Source organism: Poecilia reticulata, chromosome 21 (genome assembly GCF_904066995.2).
Source record: "Poecilia reticulata chromosome 21, P_reticulata-male-v2, whole genome shotgun sequence".
Taxonomy (NCBI): Eukaryota; Metazoa; Chordata; class Actinopteri; order Cyprinodontiformes; family Poeciliidae; genus Poecilia; species Poecilia reticulata.
In genome coordinates, this window is record NC_088850.1 from 20,745,833 (window position 1) to 20,762,500 (window position 16,668).

The window sequence follows — 16,668 nt, forward strand, 5'->3', positions numbered from 1 at the left end:
TTGAGAGGTTAAGGGTCTAGACCTAGGTGCAGAAGGAAAGAAGGTAAGCTTCAGTTGAGGTGAGTGAACGTAAATCTTTCACGAGAAACGCAAGAAAGTTGACTTGAAGACAGAAGGCCAGAAAACTTCCAATAGGGTTGATCACCCAGCAGAGAAAGCTTGACAGCTCCTTAAATCTTCGGTGACTTGATGAACACATAAGGTGTGCAGGCCGCACCGAGTCACTCGCAGCCTCGGCAAAGATCCTCTGTTGAAGTGAGACTCAGAAAAAACCCACTGACACATGAGAACCATGTCAGTTTCAGTGACCTTGCTGAAACTCGATGACAGAAAAGTCTGAGTTTACCTTCGCAAAATATGAAGGCAATGTCAGAAAAGTTGTTTTGAAAAATCAACAGGAGTGTTGTCTTGTGATTCTGTGTTTATTTTGTGTTCTTTGTTTTTCCTCCACATTTCCTGTGTGTAGTGTGAATCTCCCTATGCAGACCGAGTCAAAGAGAAGACCAGTCATAGTTTTCTCTACATGTTTGCAGTAATCTAGCCTTTCTGTTTTGCTAAGTTCCTGCTCCCCACTCTCTAGCAGCACTCACCTGCAGCTTGCCTCATGCCTCCTCTGGAGCTTCCTCTCAAAACTGTCGTCCTTTCCTAGTTCTGTCCTCGCTAACCTGCAAAGAGCTTTCCACTGGTCCTCCATGTTCGTTCCACTCACCTGAAGGTAAACTGTCTCCAAATTCATTAGAGATGAGTTATCATTTATGGAAAGATTCAAACCATTTGTCATCCGACGTTCTTCCTTTAAACAGATCCAAAGAACCATTTGCTTAATAAACAAGAAACACTCCAAGAATGATACAGTTTTGGAAAACCAATGAGGTTTTCCTATCCTTCAGACCATCCAGGCGTTGCAGCTTAATCACTGTTACCCGGAAATTAAAACTGGATCTTTTTTTGCCTCAAATTGTTGTTTTTTTTTGTTGTTGTTTTTTTGTAGCTGGGTTATGCATCACATGAGTCTGTTGTTTTGATGCCCACTAGTCCATATAAAGCAGGGTACACAACAAGTAGATAGATGCCTTTAATACCGATTTAAAAGAGCATTTGATTTGATTTTCCTTGACCTTTCATTCCATTGGTGAGTAAGCACTTCCACAGTTGGTGATATGGTCAGTCATAAAGGTTTTTTAACAAGCCAGCGTTGAGATCTTATTGCAAAGTAGTTCATTAGGCAGTCCTCAAAGACATCACACAGCAAACTGTAAAGTTATGAACATGTTAGCATTTCTTAATTTCTTATAAATCAAGAAAACTGAGCTGACTTGAGCCGATTAAGATCCTAAGAAGTTTTTCGAGAACATTTGGGAAATTAAATTTCCTAAATCTCTTCTTTTCTCTTGAATATGCAGTAAACATTCAAAACAGAATGTGTTTGGTTTAGTTAACTATACCTCTGTAATACAGGCTGGAGTCTGCTTTCCCACAGCTGTTGCTCATTCAGTTAATTGGAGCACCTGCTCATTGTGCCAAATATTACTTGGGAAAACATTAGTCATGGGAACAGAGTGGACACTGGGAGGCTTGTCATCCCAGATTTGGATGGCAAGTGAGATGGTAGTGAGAAATTGTGTATTTGGTGTCATGTAAAGATGCGAATAAACACGGTCCCACATGGTCTGCATGGAGTTTGCATGTTCTCCCTGTGCATGCGTGGGTTTTCTCCGGGTACTCCAGTTTCCTCCCACAGTCCAAAAACATGACTGTCAGGTTAATTGGCCTCTCCAAATTGCCCCTAGGTGTGAGTGTGTGTGTGTGTGCATGGTTGTGTGTCTCTGTGCTGCCCTGCGACAGACTGGCAACCTGTCCAGGGTGACCCCGCCTCTCGCCCGGAACGTTAGCTGGAGATAGGCACCAGCACCACTCCCAACCCCATTGAGGGACAAGGGTGTAAGAAAATGGATGGATGGATGGATGGCACAAGTCAGTTTTGTGTTTGGCTGGAAAAGTAGAATATTAACCATTGTGTGCTGTCTGGTAGCAAGTTGGTGTTGTTGGCGTTCCTCAAGGAGCCGTGTTTAGTCATTTTTTCCGGTTATGTCAGAATTAATTTTAACTTTATACCAATTCATTTTTTACTAGTCAGTGTTAAGATGTTGATATGTGAATATGTGCAGATGACAACTGGAAGTGAATCAGACTGAGTCATCATGAATCCTCATGTCTCAAGTCCAACAGAAAAAAGAAAGGTCTCTTTTTTTTCTTAAAAAGATACAATCGTCTGGTGTAAATATTCTTAGTACATGTGGAATAATGTAGAGCTTTATTTTATTTTATCCTAATTTTGAAATACTTAACAACAGACATGTTCCTTTTTAGAATCAGGGAATATAAAAATGGAGTATCAAAGCTAAACTACTGGAAAGTTAATGCAACATAGTGAAAAGGGAAATACTGCGTACAAAATCAGAAAGTTAACTATATTTGAGATGAAATTCAAATATAGAGAAAATTCTAACTGACAAAATGATTTCACTAGTGAGTGTGTTTGAATAAAAACTCTTCCTTTCATGTCCTTGTCTAAGCTTGCTTGGCCTTCACATACTTCATTATCACTGCAGGTAAAATCTTCCTACATGCTTTCTGTATTATTATCCCTGCAGGGAAAAGACTGAAGTGAGAGCGGGTGTGACACATGTAACCATTAATGAAGAGAGATTTGGGTTGGGGGGGGCGAGGCAGAAAGACAAACACCAACGAGAGCAGGACAGTCTTTTAAGACTGGGGAGATTTTTTTTCTAAGGTGACACACGACAGGAGAAGAGTTGCAAGGAAGAAGCAGATGAAGGTCACACAGAGGCTGGTGTAATAAGAGCATTAGAGAGAGCGAGGGATGGATAAAGGATGAGGAGGAGGAGGAGGAGGAGGAGGAGGAGGAGGAGGAGGAGGAGGAGGAGGAGGCAAGACATAAAAGATGGCAGATGAAAGAATGAGAGACGAGACTATAATTAGGTGAAAACGGTGGGAGACCAAAGGGGAGAAGGAAAAACTCAGAGAGGCTTTAATGGGAGAAAGAACAATAAATAAGTGGCGTGATCGAGGCAGAGACAGGCGGAGAGCAAGGCTGTAGGTGTGTGTGGTGGGAGGAAAGAGGCAGTGCAGAGAGAGCGAGAGAGGGGGGAAGCCCAGCAGATCTTGTCTAGAGGGGAAATTGCATTGCTAAGGATTTATTGCTTTGTGTGTAATTGGGTTCAACTAGCGCCAGGAGAGAAAATCCATTGAAGTCTCCTCTCTGCAGTGGAGAGCGAGTTGTTGATCTGCTGCTGCTTTCCAGAGACGCTACTGCACAGATGAAGCAGCTACCATTCGCCTGAAATAGATACACCGGACCAGGAGCGAAGGAGCAGCGCTAATAAGAAAGACCAAGAGTTTTACACTTGATGTCTCTAGAAATAGGAGATAGGCTGCTGTTGGCTTGCTTTAACTATTCTCCCATAATGTTGTCTACAATCTTCTGAATTCCTGACCAGTTACCTGCAGTTTCTAAATCAATTCTGCCTTAGGGTCAAAGTTGTGATCTTGATGGTTTTATGATTACTCTATTGAGATTTAGGGGTTTCGCATTCTGACTTCTCGCAGTCTGTTCAGCCTATCTAGGTAGGTTTGTTTGCTCCTTGGTTTTTCTTTGGCTCCTTGATGCATAAGAATAATTTTTTGTCAAGATTTGATTCAGGAAAATTCTGTTCAGAACTTTAACAGTTGCATTGGAATTTCCATCCACTAATTTTTAACTATTTGGCCATTTTTTTAAATGTATTTTGTGAAGAATTTTATAATGTACATAAATTCTCACTCCATCTGATAAATGCTTGTCAGAATTATTCATGTTGCCCACAGATACAAAAACCAAACAGTGGATGCGGAGGACTAGTTAAATATCAACACTGCTGCCTGAGAGCATTTCCACATAAAAAATGTCCGACCAATCACAACAGGCCGCACAGAGTTGTGAGCTATTAGCTTGACCATTGCCTTGTGTAACAAAGGGGAGGACAGTGCCTCCCTACAAACAAGATGACACAATTTTGAGTCTTTAGATAATCAAAAGGGGACTTTCACGTCTATAATTTCCAAATACCCAAGTATAGTTGGAAATACTATGGTATGTTCGCTTGGAAATTGGGATAAAGGTTGTTGAAGATCTAAGACAGCGGTTCTGAATCTTGGTTCTAGGGATCCACTGTTCTGGATGTTTGGGTGTTTCCAGGGACATCTGGAATATGGAAACATTTGAATTAGGTGGGCTGGAGCAGAAGGATATCAAAAACATAAAGGATCTGGAGGGACAAGCATTGCCAGCCAAGTAAAGAGTTTTGGTGTCTATTGTTCAACAGTGTAGAGAACCCCTTGATTAATTTAAACTACAATAAAGTATTATGTCTTTAATGTAGTGATTCTCTTTATATATTCTCCGTCTTCATTGTTACTACTTTAAATGTGACATTTTTCCTGACCTTCTGAGAGATTCAAGCCTTGTAAAGTAGCAAATCAGTCCGAATTAATATCCCGTAACTGGAGTTAAGAGAAATGAAATAGAATAATTGATACTTGCCAAGCATTATGTTTCTGAATGGGCAATAAAACAAGATCAGATCTTCAGTTTGAATGACAGCAGGAACATGACTCAGTCTGGCAGAAAGGCTTCCCTGGGGATGCACAGCAGGGTTTTTATGGATCCATGGTGTGTGTGTGGGTGTGTGTTCACCGCACCCACCTCTGCAGTGCAATTCCCTCTTTTTCTGACATGCAACAACGCTCACAAACCCACACTGCAGAACAGAGAAGGCCTGGTCCTGAATACCAATCACAGGATAGAACTGAGAGCAAGAGAGAGAGAGTAGGAGAAAGCCCGTAATGCCGGGGGACAAAGAGCACAATATGAAAGAGAAACATCCCCTCGCCTCCCTCCTCTCCCCGACTCTCCTCGTTTTCACCTCTGCAGACAGTTTTTCATCCCGCTCGGCAGAGCGAGTGGCAGCTCTGCAGTTAATTCAAAGGGATTCTCCTTCCCAGGTTTTCCCTGCTGAGGGGTGGGGGACGAGCCTGAGGAGGAGTGGGGAGCGGAGAGGAGAGGAGTATGTTACTGCAGATGCCTGGGAATCAGACGCCGCAGTAGAGTCTCTCTGCTCTGTCTTGATATCAACTCGCTCTAAAAATGGAAGCGCCATTGATTGGATCCCAGAGTTCATCTGTCATAGTCGACCAGGGATTCAGAGCTCAATTTAGAACTTTAATAGTTCGTTGGAACATTCACTGCCATTTGCTTCTTTTGGGAATTTAATGAACAAACTCTCCTAAAGTTGGGCTTTAGCAAGCACTTAGAGTGAAAATAGAGAAATTCCTTTAGTGTAATACAGCAGTAATAAAAGTAAAGGGACTGGTCATGTCCACTGTTCAATAAATCATCTAAAAATGAAAGGGGTAAGACAACGGCTGACCAGTTGACCGAATCTGTCAAGGAGATCTTTAATCAGAAAAGCAACAAGTTTGCCAGTAGTACCTGGAGGAGCTGCAGGCATACCTAGGTGGGGATAGTCCACAAATCCAGCCTGTATGGAAGAGTTGCAAGAGGAAAGCCAGTATTGAAAGGCGTCTAAAGAACTCCTACTTAAATTTTGCTACAAGCCTTGTAGGGTACACACCACATATTTGGAAGAAGTTTTCTTGGAACCAATATTTAAGTGGTTCTCTGGACGAGCCTCTTCTTCTGCAACCCACAAGTAAATGCTAGAAACTATCTGAAGTTTTGGGGTCGCGTAAAATGCAGTGAGGATCTGCAGAAAGCATCTGACTCATTCTCCCAATTCCTTGCAGGAAGCAGGGATTCCTTGTTTCCATTGAGCGGTACGGCACAGGTTGGTGATGTTCAGTATGTTGCTTCATCTGTTTCCATTGTAAACATGAACTTTACAACAGACCTGTACCACACCATTCCTGGACTCCCTTTGGTTATCGGTCAATAGATCAATAGGACAACAATATGGTAGAGTAAGGGCAGATCTACTGGTGTCACACAAAGCAGTACATTGATTGAGGGACAGAAAAACGACACTGCCACATTCCTGAGACATACTAGTGCTTCAGATTTGTTGTAATAATAAAACGCTGCCTGTCCAGTGACACTTCAAAGCCTCCCACATAGGCAGGCGGTTCTGTGCATTCTGTGTAAGCGGCACAGACTCTACGCACATCCTCCATACATGGTTGGGATTTCACAGTTAAGTGTACCAATTGCTTACATTTCTTGTGACAAATTCCTTTATTTCCCACAATCTGAATGTAGACTAACAAGTTTGATGAGCTAGCTGGGTGCCTAACTTGTTTCATCTCCATCACGGACACCTGTCAGTACGGCACAGAGAGTGGCAGTGTGGGCTCCTGTGTGTCCTTGAGATTGGTTACCCTGACTCTCAACCTTATCAGATTGGTGTTGCATACAGAACAGTTCGTTGTGCAACACCATGTACACTTACGTGATTGTAAAAGTTGACCTTTGCACAGATGTCTCCAGTGGACATTTGCTTTGGGTCTGTGTTGAGTCAGCCTAGAGTATATTAGAGTGGAAAGGCTAGTAACAGGAATTTGAGCTCACTTTTGAAACGCACAGCTCAACAGAGCTGAACATTATATCATTATGTTGAGCTCTCTCTGAACAACCACCAAGTCTGACTCCTTCTTATCCGTGACTAGATTTTAGCATACACATTTAAATATAGCTCAAAAGTGGGATAAACAATGTGTCTTTGTTCATGCACTTAGCTAGTGGTCTATTCTGTTGTTGAATTGAAAGCTTATACCCCAGCTGCTATTGGCTAATTAGCTCCTATTCTCTATATGTCATTACGCCATTCAGGGAAATATATAAATATATAAATATTCACCACAACACGTCAGTAGCTTTCAGTGCAGGAAAACCTTCCTCACCTCCAGGTCTCACTGATGACTGTTCATTTATATTCTATTGACAGTGACACCACTTTGCCTTGGATATTGCTCCTGGGGACAAAGGCATCGTGTTGCCATATGAAAATTTCCCCTGGGGAGCAGGTACTGTAGGCTCCGGAGCTGGTGGAGAGCAAGAATAGGAATTTGATTCTTCTCCGATGCAAATCTGGATGCTGCTGGCTGCAACATCCAGATTTTACAACCACATTTTTACAGCCAAATGCTCCCGTTTAAAAAAAAAATAAAAAAAAATATATATATATATATATATATATATATATAGAGAGAGAGAGAGAGAGAGAGAGAGAGCTTTGAAATTGTAACACAGTAAAATATCTTGCGCTTTTCAGGTAACGTATCTGAGGCAGGCAGTTTTTCCTCACTAACCATGTTAGTCTTGGCTTTTAGATTTTCACCGACTGCAGAGCTGAGATAATGCAGCCGCTCGCTCTCTCTGAATCTGAACATATGGACCTGCATGTATCGTGTCATTTCTGATGCTCTCTGCAGTGCTGCTTCATCATTAAAGCTGACTAATTGTAATGCAGGGTGGGGACACATCTGTGTGTTATATTGCGTCTTCTGAAAGAAGAGTTTCCTCTGCTTGCTACTGCTTTCAAATCATAACAAATCCCATGTACACTGAAATTTTTCAAATTTTTTCATGTTACAGCGACATACCTCAATGTATTATTTAGGATATTAGGATTTTATGTGTTAGATTAACAAAGTAGGTACATCTGTGAACAGCACTTTTTGCCACATGGAGTCAGGACAGAACTTTGACAAAGTGCTTGTTTCCAAACATTTCGTTACAGATGTTTAAAATGGCTTTATGTCATTTTAAACATCAAATGTATTTGTATAGGACGTTTCAGCAACAAGGCAGTTAAAAAATTGTGAAAACCAGTAACAGAGATTATATTTTGTCAAGTTCCATCATTAAAATCATAAATACATGTTTAATATTGTAGTGAATATTCCATTTATCATGGTTCAAAAGCAACTCTTAATAACTGGGTTTTTAGTCTGGATTTAAAGGGGCACAGTGTTTCGGCTTTTCTGCAGTTTTCTGGAAGTTTATTCCAGATTAGTGGTGCATAGAAGCTGAATGCTGCTTCTCCATATTTGGTTCTGGTTCTGATGGAGTGCAAACCAGAACCAGAAGACTTGAGAGGTCTGGAAGGTTGATCCAACAACAGCAGATCTTTAGGTTACTGTGGTGCTAAGCCGTTCAGTGATTCATAAACTAGTTGCAGTAATCAAAGCGATACATGAATCAAAGATAAACGCATGGATGAGTTTCTCTAGGTCTCGCTGAGACATAAGTCCTCTAATCCTGGAAATGATCTTCAGGTGATAGAAGGTTGACTTTGTGATTGTCTTTATGTGACTCTGAAGGTTCAGGTCAGAGTTCACCACTACTCCCAGGTTTCGGACCTGATCGCTGGTTTCCAGCTATAATAACTGAAACTGTTCATTGACTCTAGATTGTTCCTCTTTAGGTCCAAAGATAATAACTTCCGATTTATTTCTGTTCAATTGGAGAATAAATGGCACATCCACACATTTATCTGTTCTAAGCATCTGTTTGGTGCATGGATGGGCTCAGAGGCACCTGGTGGCATCGTAATGTAGAGCTGTGTGTCATCTACGTAGTTATGGTAACTATTTCCTGTTACAACATGATTAAGTAGGCAAACATTCTTACCTTTTTCTCACACTTTGCAGTCCTCCAATAATGTTCCGCCTTCAAATTGTGTTTGAATCTGGCTCCTACATTTTATTGGACTGGAATTGGAAACTTTTTATCCTCTATGACTTGTTGGTAAGTTCAAATGTTCTGGGAAACCTTCTGTTGCCTAGTGGCAACGGTGGGCTGTAGAGAGTTATTAGCTGATGGCATGCTAATAATCATGGACAGTAGAGTATTCACAACATCTGTCCAAGGTGCTGGGCTTTCACACCCCAGTCTGCTCCGGCCAGAAAGGTTTCATTGAGACGAAGAAGTAAAAACATAACAAATCTGTAAGAGGTAAATACTTGCTCACTGCAGCGTAGTCGGACTTCTTCACATTCCTTCAGTTAAGGCTCCAGATTCCCTCGGAGAAGCAAAAGTTCAAAACTCGTGGACTCTTCACGTCAGCAGCTGTCCAGTGCAGTTTGCTGAGCAGTCATCGCACGAGTTCAAGGAGTGCAGAAGAAGACTCGCACAAAGAACAAGCCCGGCGAGTAGCAATTATCACTTTTTATGTAATACTTTTAACAGCTGCTCATGTTTGGCGCCGGACGAAGCAGTTTGTCTTAAGTCGAAATAATGCCGAGGCCCCGGGGCCTTCCACATCCATCTCCAGCATTACGCAACGCTGCTCAGGATTAGCTCTCTGAGCGCCGCATTATGTAATTCATCTGCAAAATATGGACACTTTCATGCATATTTCAGACAGTTTTTTTTTTTTGTCCTCCCTCTCCGACTTACCACGGGGACGTTCCTTCACTTCTTTCTCTCGCGCTGCTTTTGTGGAGTTAATGAGGAGAACGTCTTTTATTCTCGGAGACGCTGTGCAGGAATTTCCCCTTGGCTCTAGCCGTTGTCGTGTGTTTGAAGACAAAAGCGGCCATTTTCAGAAAACCACACTGGTTCTGTTCTTAACGCAAGGCTCCCTCTGACGGGAAACAAAAAATAAAAAATTCACAAAACCATAACATGTTACAAAGCAAATCATCCGTTTTCTCTACAATAAAAAAAGAGGTTCCTTTGTTGAGAAAGCTACTATGATTTGCTTAAAGGGAGAGCAAGATGTTTGTTACAATGAGAGAAATTATTCCTTGATCTGATACACTAAGAATCATCTCTTGTTGCTTCTTGACATTAGCTCAAAGATATACTTTCTCTTTCTAATTTTAAAACTTAATCTTGGTCAGTGATTGAAATCGTCCTTCACATCTTAATAACAGGAAGTCTTTTAGTGTTTCTGTGTCCTGGAGAAAAGCATTAAAGGACCTAATAGTGCCATAAACTATGTTAACCTATTTATTATAAGCTATAAATAGTACCAAAGTCATGGTGTTTGTTTAGTTGTTTCTCCATAAGACAAACCCACCAATTGTTACTGCAGCCATTATTTCAGTTTTCTTAGATTTTCCCCTCTCCACCACTGTTTCTGTGGTTTTGTTTCTGCTATCTTCATCTTTCTCAATCTTGTTCAAAAACTGCTTCTTAACTTCCGTTAAGAAGCAGTTTCCGCAACTTTGACGACAATGGCTTACAAATGACTAAAACCCCAAAATTCAGTGATTCTGAATTTTGGAAAGTGTAAAAACGTTATAGCATATTCTAAGAAAGTTAAGTGGAAGGGGACGGATAGGATGAACGTTGGATGGGTGGATTGGGTTGAGGTAATAAATAAATATTTTATGTGGTTGTTAAAGTCTGAATTTGTCTCGGTGGGCATTATTTGATTATCTTAAATTTATATGAGAAAGAGTTGGTATGAGAGATTAAAGCACCATTATTATCCCTTAGACATGCCTGTCCTGAAATTCCTCGTTGTGCAGCCGTACAATATGTGTGTGTTAAAAGAGACGAATGGCCTGTGTTTTCGGTATCATTACAGTTCACTAATTAAGACATAAATCAATGCTAAGGGTGACTGCGGCAGCGCTTGGTGTGACCTTGCAGCCCAACAGGACTTTTGCACTTTGCTAGATTTTTATCTGAGCTCTCCTCTCCCTCTGGTGATTTACCGTCTTGTCTTTGGGGTTTTTTCCATTTTCCTCCATTTTTACTGAAACCTTTCTTCTTAGTTCAAGATTTTCTTTCTATTACCTCATTACAGTCAATCCTCCTTATCCACCTTCACCTCTTCTTCCTTCTGCCCCTACCGCTCATTCATTGCCTTCTTCCCTGAGCTGACGCACAGCTCTGAGTTGTTTACTGTAATAAATTCATGTTTTTTTTCTTGTTTATATCCTGAATTCACATGTGAATGAATCCGATGCCAGTTGCAAGTTGGCAACCAGCAGCCAGCAGCGAATCGGCCATCGGAGGATAAATCGGTGCTAAACTTTTCTAAAGTTTAGACTTTAGAAACGTAGAAACTTTTCTAAAGAGATATAAACTTTTATATCATCTGTCGCAAGAGACTGTTCTCCAAAAACCTTTTAGTGATTTTTGTAGACTTCATTTAGCGTCTTCTGGTCTGCGTTCAGGGTGAACTTTAGTAGATAGCCAGAGCAAATTATATAGAGCCCTCACCAGACTCATAAACTTTTAATATTAGTTGTGAAGACCTCAGGCAGCTGATTGGATCTCACTGTGAAGTTCACTCTCACCTCATTCACACCCAATTAAGCCTTTTCAAAAAATAAGGTACAATACTTTGGTTCAACTAGTGTTGTTTTTGTTCACTTTAGATCCAAATATTAATGTTAGATTTAAAATCAACTTCCTCTTTTGAATAGACTTGAGCCCAGTGCTAAAATAGACATTATCGTGTTTCATTGACTTCTTTGCATGTCTTTTAAAAGTTCATTACAGTCGTGTACAGCTCACCGCACACGATCCTCCAGACACCAGCCCGTGATGCTTTTTCACACAGCGATCCCACAACGTCAAAGCTACTGATGATGTCCTTGCTTTGCTTTCTGCTGCCACCTCCCTCCCGTCTCCCCATTGTTCACACTGAGCAAATCAATCTGATTTCATCAGAGCGTGCTTTGAAAATGAGCCACGGTGCTGCAGAAACGGAGCGCTGTGTTCTGCCGGCTCTCTCCCTCGCATCGATTTCTCTCTCTCTAAGTGCCTCCCCTGCCATCTCAGAGGGGAGTTCACTTTGACTTCTCCTTTTTGCCTCTGAACCTGCAAACAGAAGGGTCAGTCGGAGACTCTGAAAAAGACTCAAGGTCACGGCGAGTTCATCAGCGGAAGAGATTGAAATGTCCTGACCGAGATAAAGAAGAAGCTAAGAATAGAAATGTTCAGTTTTCTGGTGGAAAATACAAATAAGAATCGACCGTTCTATTATTTATGAACAAGCAACAAACTTTTAAGTTAAATTGGATAAAGAATAGCATTGTAGTAGCTTGATTTTATTTCCAAGTCAAAAATGAGCATAGTTTGTCATTTAGCTGATGTGTTTGTGTACATTCTGTTAGCTAGAATGTCTTTTAGGGGTTCTGCAAGGCTACGTTTTTGGACCAGTCTTGTTTTCACTTATTTTTGCCATAGTCATGAATTATTTTTTCATGACTATTGAACTCGTGCGATGTCTTCATGATGTAAGTGTGTTTTTTTCAATGAGGAGCTAGCTTTTACCAACACTAAGTGCTTAATAAACATAATTTGATTTAAAGGTAACTGGAAATAATTTTTCTCTTCTTGTTAATCTAACATTTATCTTTCATTTTTTAAACTTGTTGTTGACTTTCAGGGCCATGTGATGGACTGGTGACCTGTCCAGGGTGAATCCTGCCTCTCATCTGATGGCTGCTGGAGATGGGCACCACCAGCCCCCCTCACCACCCTGCAAGGATCAGTGTGTTCAGATCATGAATGGAAAGATTTTAAGGTAGTTTGTCTCCTTAAGTCCACACTTAAAACAGCTTCATAGTTAGGCCTGTCGCGATAAACGATAAATCGATTAATTGCACGATAAATTAAACCTATCGACCTCATTTTAATTATCGGCTTTATCGTCTCTTCTTGCCTTTTTTTCTTTCTGTTGATGACACTGAATAAAAAAAGGCTCACCTCCGGTGCTCCCCACTGACCCTCCCTTCTTCACTTCCTTAGTGTAATGTTCAGCGCACACTACGTGAGTTGTCAGCCGACTGTCGGCCCATTTTCAAAACCTGAGCGACACATTAGTGTCCAGCCACCTGGGCACAAAATAATGGCTACAAGTCCAGTTAACTAATTTTAAAATCAGGCATTAATCAATGCTTTACTAGAATCTACCTGTGACGCATGTGGCTAGAGTCAGCGTAAAGTCCTGACTGAATGAAAATCATTATAACCTATTTATGTCACGTTAAGGAAGAGCAGCTGAAAACTTACCGGTTTATCAATTTTGCTCCAACTCCTCTCCTTGTCATTTCTATATTCTTTGCACGAAATGTTGAATAAACAATGTTATTTCCACAAATCATCGTGTTGTACCATGTCAGCTGTTTGGGATTCCCCTCCGTAATTTCCCCTCAGAAAGCATGGAGGAGAATCAGCACTTTCTGATTGGCTACCTGTCACATTCAGCGTTAAGCTCCCAGACAGGGAGAACCCCTGATTTAGATCAGAGCGGCCACGACGATCTACCGTAACCCACCACACACTGCAGGATGATCGGTTACGAAATCACCAGCAAGAATCTTAGATCGGTCACCGATCTAAGATTTCCGTAAAGGAAAAATGGGGGCAAAAAAATCGTGTGGCATGAATTATTGCATTAGGTAGTAGGATGTGCCCATCTTCTCTATTTAAATTTAGTGATTACTGAAGGACAATATAGTATACAGACTTCATAATCTGCACTCTTTTGGTTGAATGCAGTGTTTATTTCCACTTTGGCTTTATGTTGTTTACTTTTTATTCAAGTACGTTTTTTGTTAATGGAGACTGAGAATACATTTTATTTTTGTTTTTGGTTGTTTTGTTTGTTTAGTTTAGCAGTTCCAGTGTTATGTGTTCTTTTGAAAATAAAGTGTATATCTATGGCAGGAAATATAATGTAGTATTACGTCATTTCCATTAAATCAGTGTCAGAAAGTCTAGAAACAATATTATCGTTTATCGCAATTATTTTTTAGACAATTAATCGTCCAGCAAAATTTGTTATCGTGACAGGCCTATTAATGCCAACATCAACTGATTCTATGATATTGCTGACTATTTTTTTCTACTTCTAACATAAACAGACAAAGAAGACACCCAGAAATGTGTTTCCACCCCAGGCATCTGGTCCCAATCATCATCAGTTTTTATGTCACATACACAGCAAGTATAAAACGTCTTAAAATTGTAAGTGTTACTTTTTTTATTTGCCATTTTTCTGCTCTCTTTAAATACAAATGCTTTCTCTGTTTAATTGCTCTATTGTTCTTTTTCGTAGGTTTCTGTAAGGTGCAGTGAACGGGAATGTTCTGTCGTTGATCTTCACTTTCATGTTTTATTGTCACACTTACATTTTCATGTTCATGTGTTCACTTTTGATGTGTAAACTGATAATTTATGTAAAGTTCATAAAGTTGTGAGTAAAATTGGACAATTTTAAAATGTCGGTAATAAAATATTTGAATTACCTTGGGCATCTTAGTAATTAATCTTTCCAAGTAATTTTAGCCTAAAACAATGTAAGTACTGTAGTGTAGTTATGCATATCATGTACAAAATAGGTACGTAGGAATAAAGACTTTCACGAGTAATTAAAATTGTAGTTTATTATCAATAGCAGGAAATCAAAAATAAAAATTAAGTGTAATTTAAATACATGACTAATATATCAATAGTATATTTAAAATATATTTGAAGTATATGAAATATATATTTTTAATATAATTCTGAGACAGAATTATTACACTCAAAATATAATAATTTTATCAAAATATAATAATAAAGCTCTGAAATATTATATTTAAAAAGTATACTTTAAGTACACTTGAAGTTGTTCCAAAAAAGTACATATAGTATACTAAAATATACTATTAGTTGTAATTGAATACTATTCAAATACTACTAAAGTATATTAAGCACAAAATTAGTTGTTCCAAAATAGTACGGTTTAAGTACATCGATAAAAGTATACTAAAGTATGTTAAAATTTAGTATACTAAAGTATACTTTTTTTTCACCTGGGTGTATAAAAGAGAATTATGAGAGAAAAGCATGAAACCTGAAACTGCTATTGTTCAGATAAGATTAGAGTTTTCTTTCTTTTCTATTGTTTTTCCAAGTGCAGTGGAGCTGACTTGATGTTCCCAATCTAAAATAAAAGGAAAACTAGAGAGGCAATAGGGAAGAAATAGGCCACAACATCCCTCAGGATAGAACCACTGTCAGCGTTTTGTGGAAATTTGAAATGGACCTTCATAGCAAAACTGGTTTCAATTTGGCTGAGTTTTTATATAAATATATATATAATTATCTCCTGATTTTTGAAACAACATTTCATCCCAGGTATACAAAAGTGGACTCCAGGATGAGTACACACTTTCATTTTCAAGGCAAATAACAAATGCTTATCTCCCCACACTCCTGGCGCCCAACGTCTGACGCTAATCTGATGATAGATCCTGAAATGTGGGTACACAATAACTCAGTGGTGCATTGGGTTGATTTGTTTTTTTTCCCCCGCTACTGTTTTCTTCCAGATTCTATTATTTACCTTCTTTCCTCGCGAGTTTGCCTACACAAACCCTTCATCACATACATTCTCACTGTTTCTGTCTTCTTACATTTCTATGTGTGACTTATGGAGGGTGTTACTTATATGAGTCACAGAAATTACTCAAATTTAAATCTAGCATATTAGTTTGTCTGTTTAATGTTCAACGGTAGGTCGAATCTAAAAATCACCAGTTGCTTTCTTTTGCTAAAATAAAACAATCCTACCTAAAGCTTTCATTTCTAATTTAACTGAAGATGTTGCTTCAGCCAAGTGTTTCTCTCATTTGTTGTGCTTGGTGTTCAGCAGGGAACATTATTAGGATGTTTTATGACTGAATACAGTGGCTCTGCTAAGATGTGCAGGTAGCAGTTTATGGTTCTTTCAAACATCAATTTCTATCTAAACTCTTCTGCGCTATAGCCTGAGGGTGGCACTATGGCTAAACATTTAGCCACTATTAGCCACAATTTTTTGAAAGTGTTTCTTATTATCTAATTTTTGCATACAGTAAAAATTGTGGGTTGTTTTCAGAACTCAGCCATTTGGTCGTACTTTGGGTTAGGCAAGTTGTGATTCTGTCATGCTTGGTCTAATGTTTTTAGCCCACATGCAGAAACACTCACAGAGAGATGGATGAAAAGAGTGTTTATTGTAAAATACAGAAAATCAAACAAGGAAGCTCGACTAGGGAGGTCAGCGGGCCGGAGTCCGGGTGCGTCTGCACACAAGGGAATAGAGAGGTCAAAATGCTTTCACGGGGGGGGTAGGGAATGGAGATAACCACTGGCTGGGGATACAGATCTTACTTGGACAATCGGGTGGAGGAACGGGGTTCCAGACAGTGGAGAGAGCGATGGAGGCAGGTTGGGAAGGAACCAGGCGTTGGAGGGTGGCAGGTCAGGTGTGTCCCCACAGGGGAGCAGTTGAGTCGGCAGCAGAGGCGTCACAGATGGATTCTCCTGGGCTGATGGGCTTCGAAGGGTTCCTGAGGGTAAGGTCACGAGAGTAGGGTGAGAACCTGAACAGACTCGGGTCAAAACACAAGAAGATTTAGGCAAATCACACTGAGGGGCTCGAGTACCAAAAACTGGCAAACACTCTGGCAAGGAAGTGTTGGCTGTCTGCTGGTTATATACTGCTCCAAACGATGATTCCCCTCAGGTGTGGGTAGTTGGGAGTCTGCGGGCACGCCTCTCCAGCAGGGTGACCCGATGGCTCCCTCAGGTGGACTGGTGAAGTACTGAAAAGGAAAAACAAACTAATCCCCACCACCTGGATCCTAACAGATTCA

General features: G+C 40.2%; 2 long non-coding RNA genes across 3 annotated transcripts in view; one reads left to right on the plus strand and one right to left on the minus strand.

Annotated features, from left to right (window-relative positions):
* The window catches only part of LOC145549756 (uncharacterized), a 48,696-nt gene extending 34,416 nt beyond the window's left edge, over window positions 1–14,280 (plus strand). The window contains exons 1-4 of one of the 2 annotated variants that reach the window (XR_014085603.1): window positions 10,987–12,276; window positions 12,429–12,566; window positions 13,909–14,011; window positions 14,103–14,280. This is a non-coding gene — a long non-coding RNA (uncharacterized LOC145549756). Of the gene's footprint in view, window positions 1–10,986; window positions 12,277–12,428; window positions 12,567–13,908; window positions 14,012–14,102 lie in introns of those variants that run through there. The other variant, XR_014085604.1, reaches the window with a different exon arrangement.
* Window positions 14,281–16,006: 1,726 nt separating this feature from the next.
* Window positions 16,007–16,659, minus strand: LOC145549823 (uncharacterized). The gene is made up of 2 exons (XR_014085676.1): window positions 16,184–16,659; window positions 16,007–16,095 (listed from the first exon to the last, which is right to left on the minus strand). It is a non-coding gene; the product is annotated as an uncharacterized LOC145549823 (long non-coding RNA).
* Between the last annotated feature and the right edge of the window lie 9 nt (window positions 16,660–16,668).